This window comes from Medicago sativa, chromosome 3 (assembly GCF_051527215.1).
Source record: "Medicago sativa cultivar Bolivia chromosome 3, Bolivia_mono, whole genome shotgun sequence".
Taxonomy (NCBI): domain Eukaryota; kingdom Viridiplantae; phylum Streptophyta; class Magnoliopsida; order Fabales; family Fabaceae; genus Medicago; species Medicago sativa.
This window is the reverse complement of record NC_140751.1, coordinates 55405441-55420128: the sequence shown is the minus strand read 5'-3', so window position 1 is coordinate 55420128 and position 14688 is coordinate 55405441. Positions and strand designations below refer to the sequence as shown.

The 14688-nt window shown below is 33.5% G+C and overlaps 2 long non-coding RNA genes across 3 annotated transcripts; one reads left to right on the top strand and one right to left on the bottom strand.

Moving 5' to 3' along the window:
* The first annotated feature begins 8754 nt into the window (after positions 1–8754).
* Positions 8755–10192, top strand: LOC146938479 (uncharacterized). 2 transcript variants are annotated; one of them, XR_015033380.1, is made up of 4 exons: positions 8755–9072; positions 9193–9249; positions 9815–9950; positions 10043–10192. It is a non-coding gene; the product is annotated as an uncharacterized LOC146938479 (long non-coding RNA). The 2 variants fall into 2 exon arrangements; XR_015033379.1 differs by having other exon boundaries at positions 8755–9249.
* A 3179-nt stretch (positions 10193–13371) lies between these two features.
* LOC146938478 (uncharacterized) lies at positions 13372–14442 on the bottom strand. The gene is made up of 2 exons (XR_015033377.1): positions 13959–14442; positions 13372–13596 (listed from the first exon to the last, which is right to left on the bottom strand). It is a non-coding gene; the product is annotated as an uncharacterized LOC146938478 (long non-coding RNA).
* Between the last annotated feature and the right edge of the window lie 246 nt (positions 14443–14688).

The window sequence follows — 14688 nt, the reverse complement described above, 5'->3', positions numbered from 1 at the left end:
ACAAAAAACAAATTTTAGCTTTCTCTCTTGCTGGTTTGTCAAAAAAGTGAGATTCATAACACTGAAAAAGCATCAGAATAACTGCCACTCTGCATAGTTTTTTCTCCTCGAGATTGATTGCTGCAAAGTGACACAATCCAGTGTTTTACTTTTCATTTTCCTTCCTCGTCATCAAGTATATCCCTGTATAACAGCACAATCTATCTATCTATCTATCTATCTATCTTTGAATTTGAAACTTGTTTCATTCTACTGCTTGGATTGTGCTTAAGTGGCACATTTAGAAAAGCTTCTCATAACACCTCCAAAAAACTTTGATATCTCTTCTTTAGTAATTAACTTTAATTGAATTGTGTTTATAAACCGAACAAAAGTTAAATAGGGCAATAAGCAAATAGATTACAAGCCAGTGATATCTTCTCGCTTGCATATGAGAGGTTTTATATTAAAAAAGCTTCACACATTCTTTATGTGTTTATGAATCAAAAACTCCAATGCATTCATTTTTATTACATTATTATTATTATTATTATTATTATTATTATTATTATTATTATTATTATTATTATTATTATTATTATTATTATTATTATTAACTTTTGAACTACAATTTTTGTATTCCATAACTCATATATTTCTTAACTACAATCTCATTATATATACAACCACTAATATGATCTCAACATTTTTAGTTTCTACTAATGAGACTATTATCAATATGTAATCCCATTTCTAGAATTCAAGTTTCAATAGATGATTATCCAATATCTAGATTCAAAAAGTACTTTTTAATAACATTTCAAATTTTGAATTATGATTCTCATGTGCAGATGATCGTGTTCGGTCAAAAAACTTCGTGGTAGTTACCCATTATGGAAGTTATAGTGATGAGAAGTAAATATTACAAACATAGAAAAGAAGCATTTTGAAGACATTTGGCCACTGAAAATATCACAAGGCGAGGAAATGGATTGCAAGGCATTGCGGAAAGAAGCTCCAGAACTTGTCATCCTATAATTGGAATCTTAAGACCAAATAAATAAATTTGAAATCTTAAGACCTAGTTTGAATAATAAAAGAAAAAAAAAAGGGCAAAGAAGAAGTCACATCCTCGTGACTAAAAGAAAAAGAAATAATAATTAGATAATAAAAATAATTTATACTATATATAAAGAAAACTACCTCTTTCAACACACTTTTAGGTTGGACTTTTCTTTCCAAAAATACCCTTAATTTTTAATTTTAATTTTAAATACAAATAACACATGTAACAAATAGATAAGAATAAATTTAATTTAAGGATAAAACTTACGCACAATTTCTTATGAAATGTTCTTATTGTTAGCCAATTATCTTCCGTATGTTCGTCTTTATCACGATAGTTGGTAATAGACAGCTTTTTCCCTCCCCAGTGATGATTACCAGTCTGTTCCCCAGTCGGTATATGCTTTTCGTCGTTGCATTCATAATTACATCACATGCATGCATACCATAATACTCATGAGCATTGCATTCTTAGCACTTCAACTGGTCGAAAAGTGGTGTACTTAATATTTAAGTCTCCTAGACCTGTCGATTTAAAAGTTTTCTTTCAAATCTCTAGGACGAAGAAACTTAAATAGGGGCATCTGTCATACCCCAATTTTGGACCAGTTCAAAAATCCTTTTAGTCGTATTTTAAAACGGCTCAAACTCTATTTTATTCACTTTATTTGTTGTCTAGTCATTTAAAAGCTTTTATTTTTGTATTTTAAAAAATAAGCAAATTTTATTTGTGTTTTGTGTATTTAAAATTGCTTTATTCGCTTGCTTTAGGCATTTTAAATTTTGCGCGCACTTTCAAAAAAAATTCAAAGTCTTTGTTAGTTTTTTTTTTAATAAATAAATCCTTTCTAATTTAATCCAGCTTTGCTCACATGTTCAACCCTTTTGAAAGCTTTATTCGCGTTTTAAAAACACCTCGCTTTTTAGCCATTTCAGTCAAAATTTCGGCAGAGAGGTATTTTAAAATACCTCATTTGGTTAGCGAAAGGGACAGTTTTATTGTTGTTATTATTATTATTATTATTATTATTATTATTATTATTATTATTATTATTATTATTATTATTATTATTATTATTATTATTATTATTATTATTATTATTATTATTATTATTAATTATTATTTTGTCCTTTTTATTTTTGTTTCAATTGATTATTTTCCTTTCTTTAGAAGTCACGTGAGTGACTCCTTTTTTTCACATAACCTTCTTTTTCTTTATTTTCTTATTATTATCATTTGTTTTAGTCCTTGGGTCCCATTTTGGTCCACTTGTCGGTCAATCATTGGCCTATTTTGAAACTTGCTCCCCGATCCACTGTGCCTTGCTGTCCATTTCTGTATCAGAGGTCTTAAGGGCAGTATGGTCATTTGTCTCTGAGTCAGAGTTAACCCTAGTTTTTACTATTTATAGCACTGTTCACTGTCAGAGAAAGGTAGAATAATCACGTAGCCCAAGAAAATTATTACAAACACTCTGCAATTTCTCTTTCTTCTCTTTTTCAGATCAAATCACAAAAAACTCATGAAGTTCATCATGAACTTGATGAACACATGAACACTCAAGAACAAATTTTCCAGCAATACCAAAATTAACACAAATTACTCAAAAATCAGCAACTCATCAATACACAAATCAGTTTCAACAACAAGCTCACACAAACATTCCATATCGGTCTCATCATCATCAACAACAACATTCACGGTTCAACAGTGAACCGAGCTCAAGGGAAGAAGAACAATTTGAAACCGAACCGAAATCTCTTTCTCCGAGCACACAAGGGTCTCGGTCGTGGCTTCAAGGGAGGAGGAGCAGTTCAAGTTTTCCGGTCATCTTCTTTCTAGCTTATGTTTTTTCTCCGATTTCAGAGAAGGTATTTCAGTTTCGTCTTTTCTTTCCTCGATCTATGTTGTTTGTTTTCGTGTTCATAGCTGGTGATGAAGTAGTGTTTATAATGAGTTTTTATTGATGAAGTTTTTTTTCTAGATTAGGCTTGGTGTTTGATTTCTGGTAAAAAGTAATTGTAGATCTATGAAGAGGAGGAGTAGAGGAACCGGATTATATTTTTTTTTTCTTTTTGAAAAAAAGTAAAAAAAAAAAGCTCTAGCGGCAGCGCCGCCACCCTAGGGTTGCCGGCCACAGCACCGGAGCTCCTCTGGTCTTCTTCTCCTATCTGCATCTTTTAGAGAGAAGGGAAAATGAATGAAAAAACTGGTTGTATGAATGTGTAAAAACTGGTTGTATGAAAAAACTGGTTGTATGGTATATATGCACCCTTGGCCGATACGGTTTCCTCCTGAACCGATTCAGTTGGACCGAACGGGCCCAATCTCTCTTCCCCTAAGCTAGGCTCTCTCTCTCTCTCGGCCCATCAACATGCTCCCTGCTCATGTAGTTTTGCTGCATGAACCCCCCAGTATTAGAGGTGTCAATAGAGCCCCAAATTTCAAAGCCCACTCAAAAAATCCCCCACCAAGCCCACTAAATTAAAGCCCCCTAATTCCCAAAATTATTTGGGGCCAAGGCCCACTATCAAATCTATTTATTTGTGGACCTAAAAAAACCCCATATTAATTATTTCAATTTTTTTTTTGGTAAAAACACTTTTTTATAAAAATTTTGGGACTTGGGGCCTTTTGATTTTTTTATTTGTGGGCTTGCATAAATGTGGGTCTTTTAATCTTGTGAATTTTCAAACCCCCTTACTATGTGGACTGCGGCCAAAACTTCAAGGCCTCATGATATTGACACCTCTACCCAGTATGATTCTAAACCCCCTTCCTACACAATTGTTTCATTTTTTTTTATATCTCTTACAAAAACTCATGCATTCTTTTTTTTTTAAAATCATCTTGTGACTTTGTTCCCAGCATTTTAAAATACTTTATCATGAATTTTTCTTTACTTCATGCATTGCTTTAAAATTTTTAACATCATGCATTGCTTTTGAATTTTATCCTAGTATGTGATACCTTTAAGCTTTTTGTTATCTTGTTTGCTTTAATTCCCTTTTTATTATCTTCTTTGCTTTAATTCTAGTATGATCTCATGCAGTTTCTTTATTCTTGCAATTTATTCAAATCCCATGATATTTAGTGTGTATAATTAGGGAAGTGATGAAATTTATTTTGTGCTTTTTATTTCCCATAGAATGTATCTATGAGGATATGTAATAATGTAGTAATTGCACACACTGACACATGCACCGACACTATGCACTTTAATTTCTTTACCGCTTTACGCTTATTTTTTTACGCCATTACGCTAGTTTACCGTTAGTTTAGAAAAATCTTTTTATCTCAAAAATTAAATATGTCAAGCTTTAAATATTTTGCAATAAAACTTGGACTTTAACCCAAGAGCTTTTCCTTTTATTTTCTTAATCAAATGTTCAATCAATTTAACATCCATATTAGACTTGGATATTTTGCAATTAAAATTGGATCAGCCTCATCTTATTTTTTTCTCTCATGCCTTGAGGCCTCTAATCTCTTCTTAAAACTTTTTTTCAAAAATGTTAAAATCAATCCAATCCACCAAAAATAATTTTTGAGAGTGAACTACGCTGGTTTTGATCCATTTTTAGGGTACGTAGGCAAAGGATTTATTCCTTCCATATCAATTAATAAAAACAACCAAAAACATCCATCTTCTCCCTCCATTCTTTCACCTAGTTTCTTAAGCAATAATTTTCAAAATAAACAAAATAATCTAGCACAAGATAAATTTAGGTAAGAGGTTCCCACGGAATATTGTGGTCGTTAGGGGTGCTTAACACCTTCCCCGATCGAAACCAACCCCAGGATCCAAAGTCTCGATAAGGGTTTTTACTCATTTTTTCCCTTCCCACGAATAAAAATCGAGAGTCCAAAGATCGAAGGTTCAAAACCAATTAATGTTTTGTCACTTGAAAATCATCGACTACACCTAGGATTGATGATAGAAATGTAAATATACAGAACATTTTGAGGGAACAATTGTATGGTATGCCAACTTCAATGATGGAAAATGTACATAATAATGCTTCTGTTTTTGCAGACCAAGCAAATACGTTCACAATGCACAACATACATAGTTCCTAAAGTTCTAGCAATTTTGGTCGGAATACTCTACCACCGTTGACAATAGATTCGATGAATTTGTTAAGACAACAAATGGATGAGAGTAACCACAAAATGGTTAATTTTTTAACGCAACAAATTGGTACCGTGTTTAATCCTTTGTTAACCATACAAATGGGGAGAATAGCAGATTTCTATGCACCCCCACAACCCGTTTACCAATCGGTTACACAAATACTGTTGAACCAAAAATCTTTTTGATGAATGTTTTAATGATAACAAACCTTATGGAATAAACACTAAGTTTTTTGAATGGTGATCTAATGATGTTTGTACTTAAGTCTTTTCAAAGAAGTAGACAAGAAATAAGTCTCTTACAAGTGCATATATATATTCAATGAAAGAACACCAAAACAGTAGCATCACAAGCTCAAAGAAGATATAGAAAAAATATTGTTTGAATCAAATGAGTGTCGATTGAAGATTCAACAAGAAGACGTATTTTATGATCAATTGACTCATCTTCATCACCACATGGGTTTCAACAAAGCCTTAAAAGATTCGAGGAATAACGGGTTAATATTTGAAATACACTCAATGAACAAGAAACATTGTGTGGAATTACTAAGAGGAATTATGAGAAGAATTGCATCATCAAACAATTCAAAGTTGATTGACCAAGAAGATATTGTCTTATTATATAGAAGATAACATTATCAACTTTGATGAAAAGAAGGTTCTCATGATAAAGATGATTATTACACTCGAAATTATTCTCGTTACTTCATTGAAATAATTAGAATCAAATTTGAAGAGAAACCAACCGATGAATGAATTATTCATTAATTTGAGAAGTATCAAGGAAGAAAATTAATGATCATATGCGTGAAGATTCTATCATAATAGACATAGGATGATCCAAGAATCTTCAATCATTTTTCAAGATATGATTCGGGAGAATAGAAATCAATCAAAGGAATTTTTACTTTGAGAAAGGTTTCTCATGTTCTTACAAAGAACATTCTGGTCATACAAAGCGAAGAGAACATCCTCACTTTATGTTTTTTTAACATATGTTTACATTTTGTTGGGTATTTGTATTGGCTGCATTGTTGCTAAAACAAATATCCTTGTTCTGTAAGTTGGAACCAATGTTCCAGCATGTGGTTAGGCGACTCTGTAAGATGTTGGATACAATTTTTCAACATCCTGGCACGGTTCAGTGTGCCTGAGTTCTTGGTTCTCGCCTGTTCTGTACGCGCGTATTTTATCGTTTAAGGAAACCATATTTCCTTTACTTACTGACCAAGTAACGCGCATATCTCATAAGAATCAGCTGTGGAATATTACTAAAATATATATTTTATTTTAGGAAATATTTGTTACAATTTGGAATGTTTCTAAATAGGTTCCGACATATTAGGACTTTCCAGAATTGTTTATGATTCTGTTTTGCAGGTTTGCTGAACCGATCTGCAAGTTTACTGAAGCCCAATGATTATTTAGCCCAAGCTGCTTCAGTATAAAAGGAAGACTTCAAGACCTAATTGCTCTTTCAAGCCGTCATACTAAAAATTTTAGATCTTTAGGGTTTGAGTCTTCATGTATTCTGTTCTTGTATCGTTTGTGATGCAAGTCTAGAATCTTTTGTGTGTTCTTTCTAGTGTCGTGTTAGATACTTGTTTAGGACTGGTTTTGTGAGTATTGATACTCTTGTGCATCAAACCGAATTTGTGAAACAAGGTTTAGTTGTTTGTGTTGGAAGGTAACTTCTAATCTTTTGGTGTTTGAGGTCTGATAGGTCACTGGGGCAGTGACTGACCATTAGGATAGTGAGATGGGATCTCAGATCTAGGAGTTCCTAGGTTGAAGTCTAGATGGGTAGGTCCTAGGTCATATAGTGTACACGAGGATTTTGCTGAGAGCTATTGAATAAGGACTACACTAGTGGATTTCCTTCCTGGCTTGGTAGCCCCCAGATGTAAGCGTGTTGTGCTGAACTGGGTCAACAAACTTCATGTGTTCTTTATTTTTCTGCACTTTATTTTCTTGTTTTATTTTCTGTTTATCGCATGATGTTGAAACATTAATCGAAACATCGCAAACGTTTAAACATCTGACAGAGCCTAATAAAACAAGTACGCTAGAATTTCAATTGGCATCAGAGCAGGCACCCTGCCTGTTTTAGGGTGAGCTCCAGGGAGTACTATTCTAGCACTATGGACAAGGAAGGTGGTTTTGTAAACAGGCCCCCTCTATTGGATGGGTCCAACTATGACTACTGAAAATCACGCATGAGTGCCTTCGTCAAATCTATTGACAGCAAGACATGGAAGGCAGTTCTGAGAGGTTGGGAACATCCTGTACAACTTGATGCTGATGGCAACATGACTGATGTGTTGAAACCTGAAGAAGAATGGAGTGCTGATGAAGATGGATTGGCTCTTGGAAACTCAAAAAGCTTTGAATGCTCTATTCAATGGTGTGGACAAAAATATGTTCAGACTGATCAAGCAATGCACTGTGGCTAAGGATGCTTGGGAGATTCATAGAACTGCTCATGAAGGAACTACTAAGGTAAAGAGTGCAAAATTCCAACTCCTTACTACAAAGTTTGAGAATTTAAGAATGCTGGAGGATGAAAACATTCAGGACTATCACCTGAATATTCTTGATATTGCTAACTCTTTTGAGTCTCTTGGAGAGAAAATCTCTGATGAAAAACTAGTCAGAAAATTCCTCAGATCTCTACCTAAGAGGTTTGACATGAAAGTTACAGCTATTGAAGAGGCTCATGACATTTCAAGCTTGAAGGTTGATGAACTGATAGGATCCTTGCAGAATTTTGAAATGACTGTCAACAGCAAAACTGATAAGAAAGGTAAGGGGGTTGCTTTTGCTTCTTGTGTAGAATCTGATGAGTCACAAGCAAATCAAGAAGATGATGAAGACATGGCAGAATCACTGGCACTTCTTGGGAAACAGTTCAAGAAGATTTTAAGAAAAGTTGACAGAAGGTCCAGGCCAAATGGTCAGAACATTCGCCCCAACATTGTCAATCAGCTCAGTAAATAGAAAGTGGCAAGACCTGATGAAGTGGACTCTCACTACAAAGAAGTCCAATGTTTTGAATGTGAAGGGTATGGACATATCAGAACAGAATGTGCCACATTTCTGAAGAAGTAGAAGAAAAGTTTGACTGCCTCCTAATCTGATGATGATGAATCTGAAGGAGATGGAGAGAGAGAATCTGCTAAGCACATAGCAGCTTTGACTAGTAAAATTGTTCCTAATGTTGACTCATATGTAGAAGACTTGGGTGTTGCTGATCTCATTACATCCTACAAATGTCTTGCTGAAAGAAACTACAACGCATGCAGACAACTTGAAGAGCAGAGAAATATCACCAGTAGATTGGAGAATGATAGGATCAGTCATCAAGCTAAAATTTCAGAACTAAACCACAAGGTAACTCTGTTGAACTCACATCTTAGTCAAGCTATGAAGCAGGTAAAAAGGGAAACTGGTAAAACAACTCCAACTTTTGGTGAATGTATGTTGCCCCATATTGAAAAATGTGTAGCTCCAAGGGGTGTAAACTCTGAGGATAATAACTTTAGGTCAACTGCCTGAGTGGACCTATAGCAAAGTTTTATGAATGCCTGATTTTATATTCCTCGGCATACATAGTTCAGCTTCTCTGTTTTAGACAATAGGTTTTATGAATGACTGATTTTATATTCCCCAGCATACATAGTTCAATTTCTCTGTTTTCGCCAAGATTCAAGATGGCAAGTGTATTAAATAATGTGTGATTGTGCATGCACTTGATAATATCATTATTCTTTATTTCTAAATTTACTTACATATATAATATCATTATTCTTTATTTCTAAATATTTTTGTAGCATCACTTGATAATATTCTTGAGGGTGTTGTTTCTTGAGGGTGGATTTCCCTGCACAGTGGTAGGCTTGGATACTTTGGTTAATTAGTTTTCAAGCAGTTTGTTATTTGTAATAGTTCTTCTTACAATGTGGCCTACCTGTTATAAACTGATTTATTTCATCTCTCTTTTCTCTTAAAAGGATGCGTGCTTATTGGAGTCATTAGAGGATGGACTCAATGCTCTCCTATGTACTGAAGTAAGTTTGTTTCACACGGTTGCTTGCATTTCTTGGTTTATCCGTTACTGCTTTTTGGATGCTCTGTATAAAATTGAAACTTTTCAGATAACTTCATATGCATGGCGTTACACAATTGTAGTAATTGTTATAGGTTAGTTTGTGGTGAAACTCTACATGCTTATTAGAAGTGTCAAATTAAATTCAACTTTGAATATAGTTTTATCTGAAAATAGCTTAGTATTATCGCATTTTTCACCATTTGAAGACAATGTAATCAATGTATTACTTAAGGCATATGCATGGATTAGTTCAAAACTAGTTTCACCATTATATTTGTTCCTAATTGGGATCATGTTTCACTATTAACAAACCTAAAGAAGCTATGATACAAAATCAAGATGTGTATGTGCTGAAAAGTGCAATGGTATTTCCTTAAATCATTGAACGGAGTGTTGGTGGTTTTGAGAGTTCATACTCGTGTTTTCTGATGTTTTATTCAGTGCAAGAATTACATATTCTTTCCGTCTTTTACCTACAATGTTATTGTGTTTGTTAATTTCTGTAACTGTCGTAAATTTTGTAGTGCTCCATCACCTCCTCTCCAAGAAGCAACATTCTCACGCGGCGTGGTGGCCATGCGCTGTGATATATCCACGCCTAGTTCTGCTCATATATCACTTTTGGTGTCCGGTAGTGCAGACGCTTGTTTCAATGATCAGGCATGGGTGAATTGAATTGTCAATGTTCGACTTTTCACATGATTGCTCTCAACTTTTTACTGAGTACTTTTTTCTCTTATGTGTTTCCTCAGCTTTTGGAGAATCATATTAAGAAAGAGCTCACCGAGAATAGTCAACTTGTCCAATCACTAGTGTTTCGGTTTTTTGAATGTTTAAACTTGGTACTATATATTTTTTGTTTTAGTTAAGTTGATGTATGGATCAAACTTCTTACTCTTGAATTATATATTTTGTATTTTAAGTCTTTAGTAATATAGTTTGAGATTGTCTTCAAATTGTAGAGAAAAAAAATTCTAAATCAGGGCATATCAATTTCAAAAATAAATAAATTTGTGAATTAAAAAAAAAACATTTGCGGCTGTTCAAACAGTCACATTTGTGATTTTAAATATATATATATATATATATATATATATATATATATATATACATTTGCGGATACTCAAACAGTCGCAGCCATAATAAAATAAATTTTTAATTAGACATTTGCGACTGTTAGCAAATGTCGCAAGTCCCTTAAATTCCATATAAATCTCCTCATTTGCGACTGTTAGCAACTGTCGCAGCACCTTTGCGGCTGTTGGAGCGGCTGTTCCACGAAGGGTCGCAAATGAAAGTTGCGACCCCAACAAATGTGACTGTTGGGGAACAGTCGCAAATGTACATTTGCGACCCTTCTAACAGTCGCAATCAGCGTTTTTAAAAGTCGCAAAATGCAGTTTTTCTTGAAGTGCATGTGGGTAATGAGGATGTCAAAAGGCACCCATTATCTGACAGGACTTATTGCCAATATTTGATCATTGCATTGAGAGTACCGCTTGCAATTAATTCTTAGCAATCAAAAGATTGTGTTTTAATGGTGCGCTTGGTATCTTGTTTTTTGTCTTTTAATTTACAAATAAAGATCAATTGTGCATGTCTTACAATTAATTAATTTTGACATGTCTACTAATGTTGTGTAAATGTAAACTCATTCAAGTATTTAAGAGTCTATATCTACGCTTGTGATGGTAAACACATGACAATTAATTAATTTATTCTTTGGTAAACACATACACTTCTTCTTCTATGACGCCATTAAGAAATGCACTCTTAACATCCATTTGATATAATATTATGCCATGATTAACTGCATAGGAAAGAAGTAACCTGATTGCTTCCAATCTTGCAACTGGAGCAAATGTTTCAGTGTAATCAATGCCTTCTTGTTGACTATACCCTTATGCAACAAGTCTGGCTTTGTTTCTTGTTACTTCTCCTTGCTCATTCAACTTGTTTCTGAATACCCATTTTGTTCCAATAATGTTCTTGTGCTGAGGTTTGGGTACCAGATCCCACACATCATTTCTTTGAAATTGATTCAACTCTTCTTGCATAGCTAGGATCCATCCATCATCTGAAAGTGCTTCTTCAACTTTTGTAGGTTCAATCATTGAGATCAGTCCAATCATTGATTCTTCTTGTCTGAAGTATGATCTTGTTCTCCTTGGACTATCTTTGTTTCCAATGATTAGTTCCTCAGGATGTGAAGATTTGTGCTTGAAAGAGTTTCTGGGAGGATCTTCTTGATGTGAGCCATCTTGTGCTTCATCAGATGCAGTTTCATCTTGCGCTTCTGATGTGGGTTCAGCTTCTGGACTTTCTTCAGATTCAGCTATCTGATCAGGTTCTGGAGTAGCTTCAGGAACCTGTATCTCTGCAACACTTTCACCTTGCTTTGAAGTTTTATCTTCAAGCTCTTTGTCATCAAATTTAACGTGCATAGATTCTTCAACACAGAGTGTCTCTGAATTATACACTCTGTATGCCTTTGACCTTTCAGAGTAACCTAAGAAGATTCCTCTTTGGGCCTTGGCATCAAATTTCTTTAGGTAGAGCTTGTTGTTCAGAATGTAACATGTACATCCAAATTGATGAAAGTAAGAGATATTGGGTTTTCTTCCTTTAAAGAGTTCATATGCTGTTTTCTCCAAAATAGGTCTAATATAGATCCTGTTTTGAACATAACATGCTGTATTCACTGCTTCTGCCAAAAAATGTTTAGCCAAATTGTTTTCATGGATCATGGTTCTGGCCATTTCTTGTAAAGTTCTATTCCTTCTCTCTACAACCCCATTTTGTTGTGGAGTTCTAGGAGAAGAGAATTCATGGATGATTCCATGTTTTTCACAAAAAGCTTCAAATGGCTCATTTTCAAATTCTCCACCATGATCACTTCTGATTTTCAAAATCTTTGACTCTTTTTCAGTTTGAATTTGTGTGCAGAAGTTACTGAATACCTCATATGCATGATCCTTACTTTTCAGGAATTTCACCCATGTCCATCTGCTGTAATCATCAACAATGACTAATCCATATTTACTTCCATATAAGGATGCAGTACTCACTGGTCCAAATAAATCAATATGGAGTAATTCTAAGGGTTTAGAGGTTGAAACAATGTCTTTGGTTTTAAAAGATGATTTCACAATTTTCCCTCTCTGACATGCACCACAGAGTGCATCTGAATGATAGTCAATGTCAGGTAGCCCTTTGACAAGTTGTAACTTACTAAGCTTAGAGATTAACCTCCAGTTAGCATGTCCCAACCTTCTGTACCACATCCATTTCTTATCATTCACTGATAGAAGGCAAATCACCTTCGATCAGCCAGTTCAGAAAAATTGATTTTATAGACATTGTCAACTCTCTTTCCCTTGAACACAATGGATTTGTCTTCCTTGTTGATTACAGTACAGTTGGTTTTCTCAAAAAGCACATCATAACCATTATCACAAAATTGACTAATGCTCAAAAGGTTATGTTCAAGACCATCTACCAACCATACATTATTAATTGAGGTAGAGGAATTACCAATAGTTCTTGTACCTATGATCTTGCCAGATTGGTTGCCTCCAAATTTCACACTTCACTACTACAAAAATGGGCTTATATAGCGCTTTTTTTTTGCTTTAGGTAGCGCTTTTGAAGCGCTATTGTAAATGGCGCTGGTAAAGGTAATATAGCGCTTTTTTTTCTGTATAAAGCGCTAGCTATAGCAGGGTTTATATAGCGCTTTATGTCAAAAAGTGCTAGCAAAGGTTATCCTTAGATAGCGCTTTCAAAAATAAACGTCATCTAAGACAAGTTTAAGAACAGCGTTTTTGTTTTAAAAGCGCTATGTAACAATAGGTTTAGATAACGCTTTATAAAGGAAAAAAAGCGCTAGGAAAAGCATTTATTTTATTTTATTTGTGTCAAAAAAAATTCCTTTCCAGATAGCGTTTTTTTATTAATTTAAAGTAATATATATATATATATATATATATATATATATAAAGTCTGAAATTTAAAGGGAAATGTATATAATTTAGGCACATTATAATTGAGACTATTATTTATCGAATAAAACATAACCATATCATAAAAAATGTATGTATATATAGCATAAAAGTCAGAAATGTATAGCCTCTAATATGGTAACATGGATATCTCTAAGAGTTACAACTAATTAGTTGACATAAAGATCAAAATCTTCTATGGTATCATGCAGTCTTCATCTATCTTCTTGGTCTTCTCAACATTTTTATCCAAAACAAGCACGCAAATCATCATTCATTTCCAAATTTCGTTCACTCTCCTCCACCTGAATATATACCAGAAAACGCCATTAAGCAATAACGCTATATTATATTAGAGATAAATTCAAAGTACTACTGATCATGAGTAGAAATTAAAGCAAGATTATAAATTAAAACAACTACGTACCACATCTAGCAAATATATTTCGAAACATTAAACTCACCTTATTATAAAAAAAATCATATAACTTTTAGGCTGATCATAAACCGACACCATTCTTCTTAGATTTCTATTAGTTTATCTTTTGAGTATGTCACACACTTGAAACCATTAATGTACTGTATATATTATAACATTAAAAATAACCATGTTACTTAATAAACTTAATTATACATAAATATTATACTTTAATATAAAAAAACATACCAACTTTGGAATCTCATTTAGTTTTGAAATGAGAATATCTTTCATAAACCTCATCACAAAGTACCCGCAATCTATACCATTTTCTTGGCAAGGACACTACAAAAAATAAAATAATAAGTAATTGTATAAGTTAGTTTATTTGGTATGCCATGTAGAAGTCACGATGGATGATTATGGAATTGATTAGTAGGTTATACAAAAGGCATATGCATAGTGTATATCATATTATCACATCATTCAATTAGTTTATTAGAAAATAATTCTAGTCACACACAAAAAGTGTTATTGTTTATATATATAAAAAAAAAATTGAACCAAAAGAAAAATTATTCATCTTACTAGTTGTGTAGAGTTTAATTAAACCCAAAATCTTTAATAAACAATTGTCAAATTTCAGTAATTATTCATCAAACAAAAATTTTGAATTTTCGATTGTCAAATTCATCCTAATCACTAACAGTGAAGTCTTAAATTTAGTTTGAACCTTGAAAACCTAAAATATCCAGATGAAAATATGAAAAAATTAAAGAATATATGAGTTAAATTGAGGTAAGGAAAGAATGAAGATGGTACCTGAGATGAAAAATTGAGTATTGAAAAAGCTGTAACCAGTCAACGGCAACGACGATATGATGCACCGCAATTAAGAGTGAGATAGAGGTGGTTGTTCTGGAATGAATCGAAAGAGACGGTTATGGTTTTGGAATAGATCGAAGGAAGCAAGTGATGG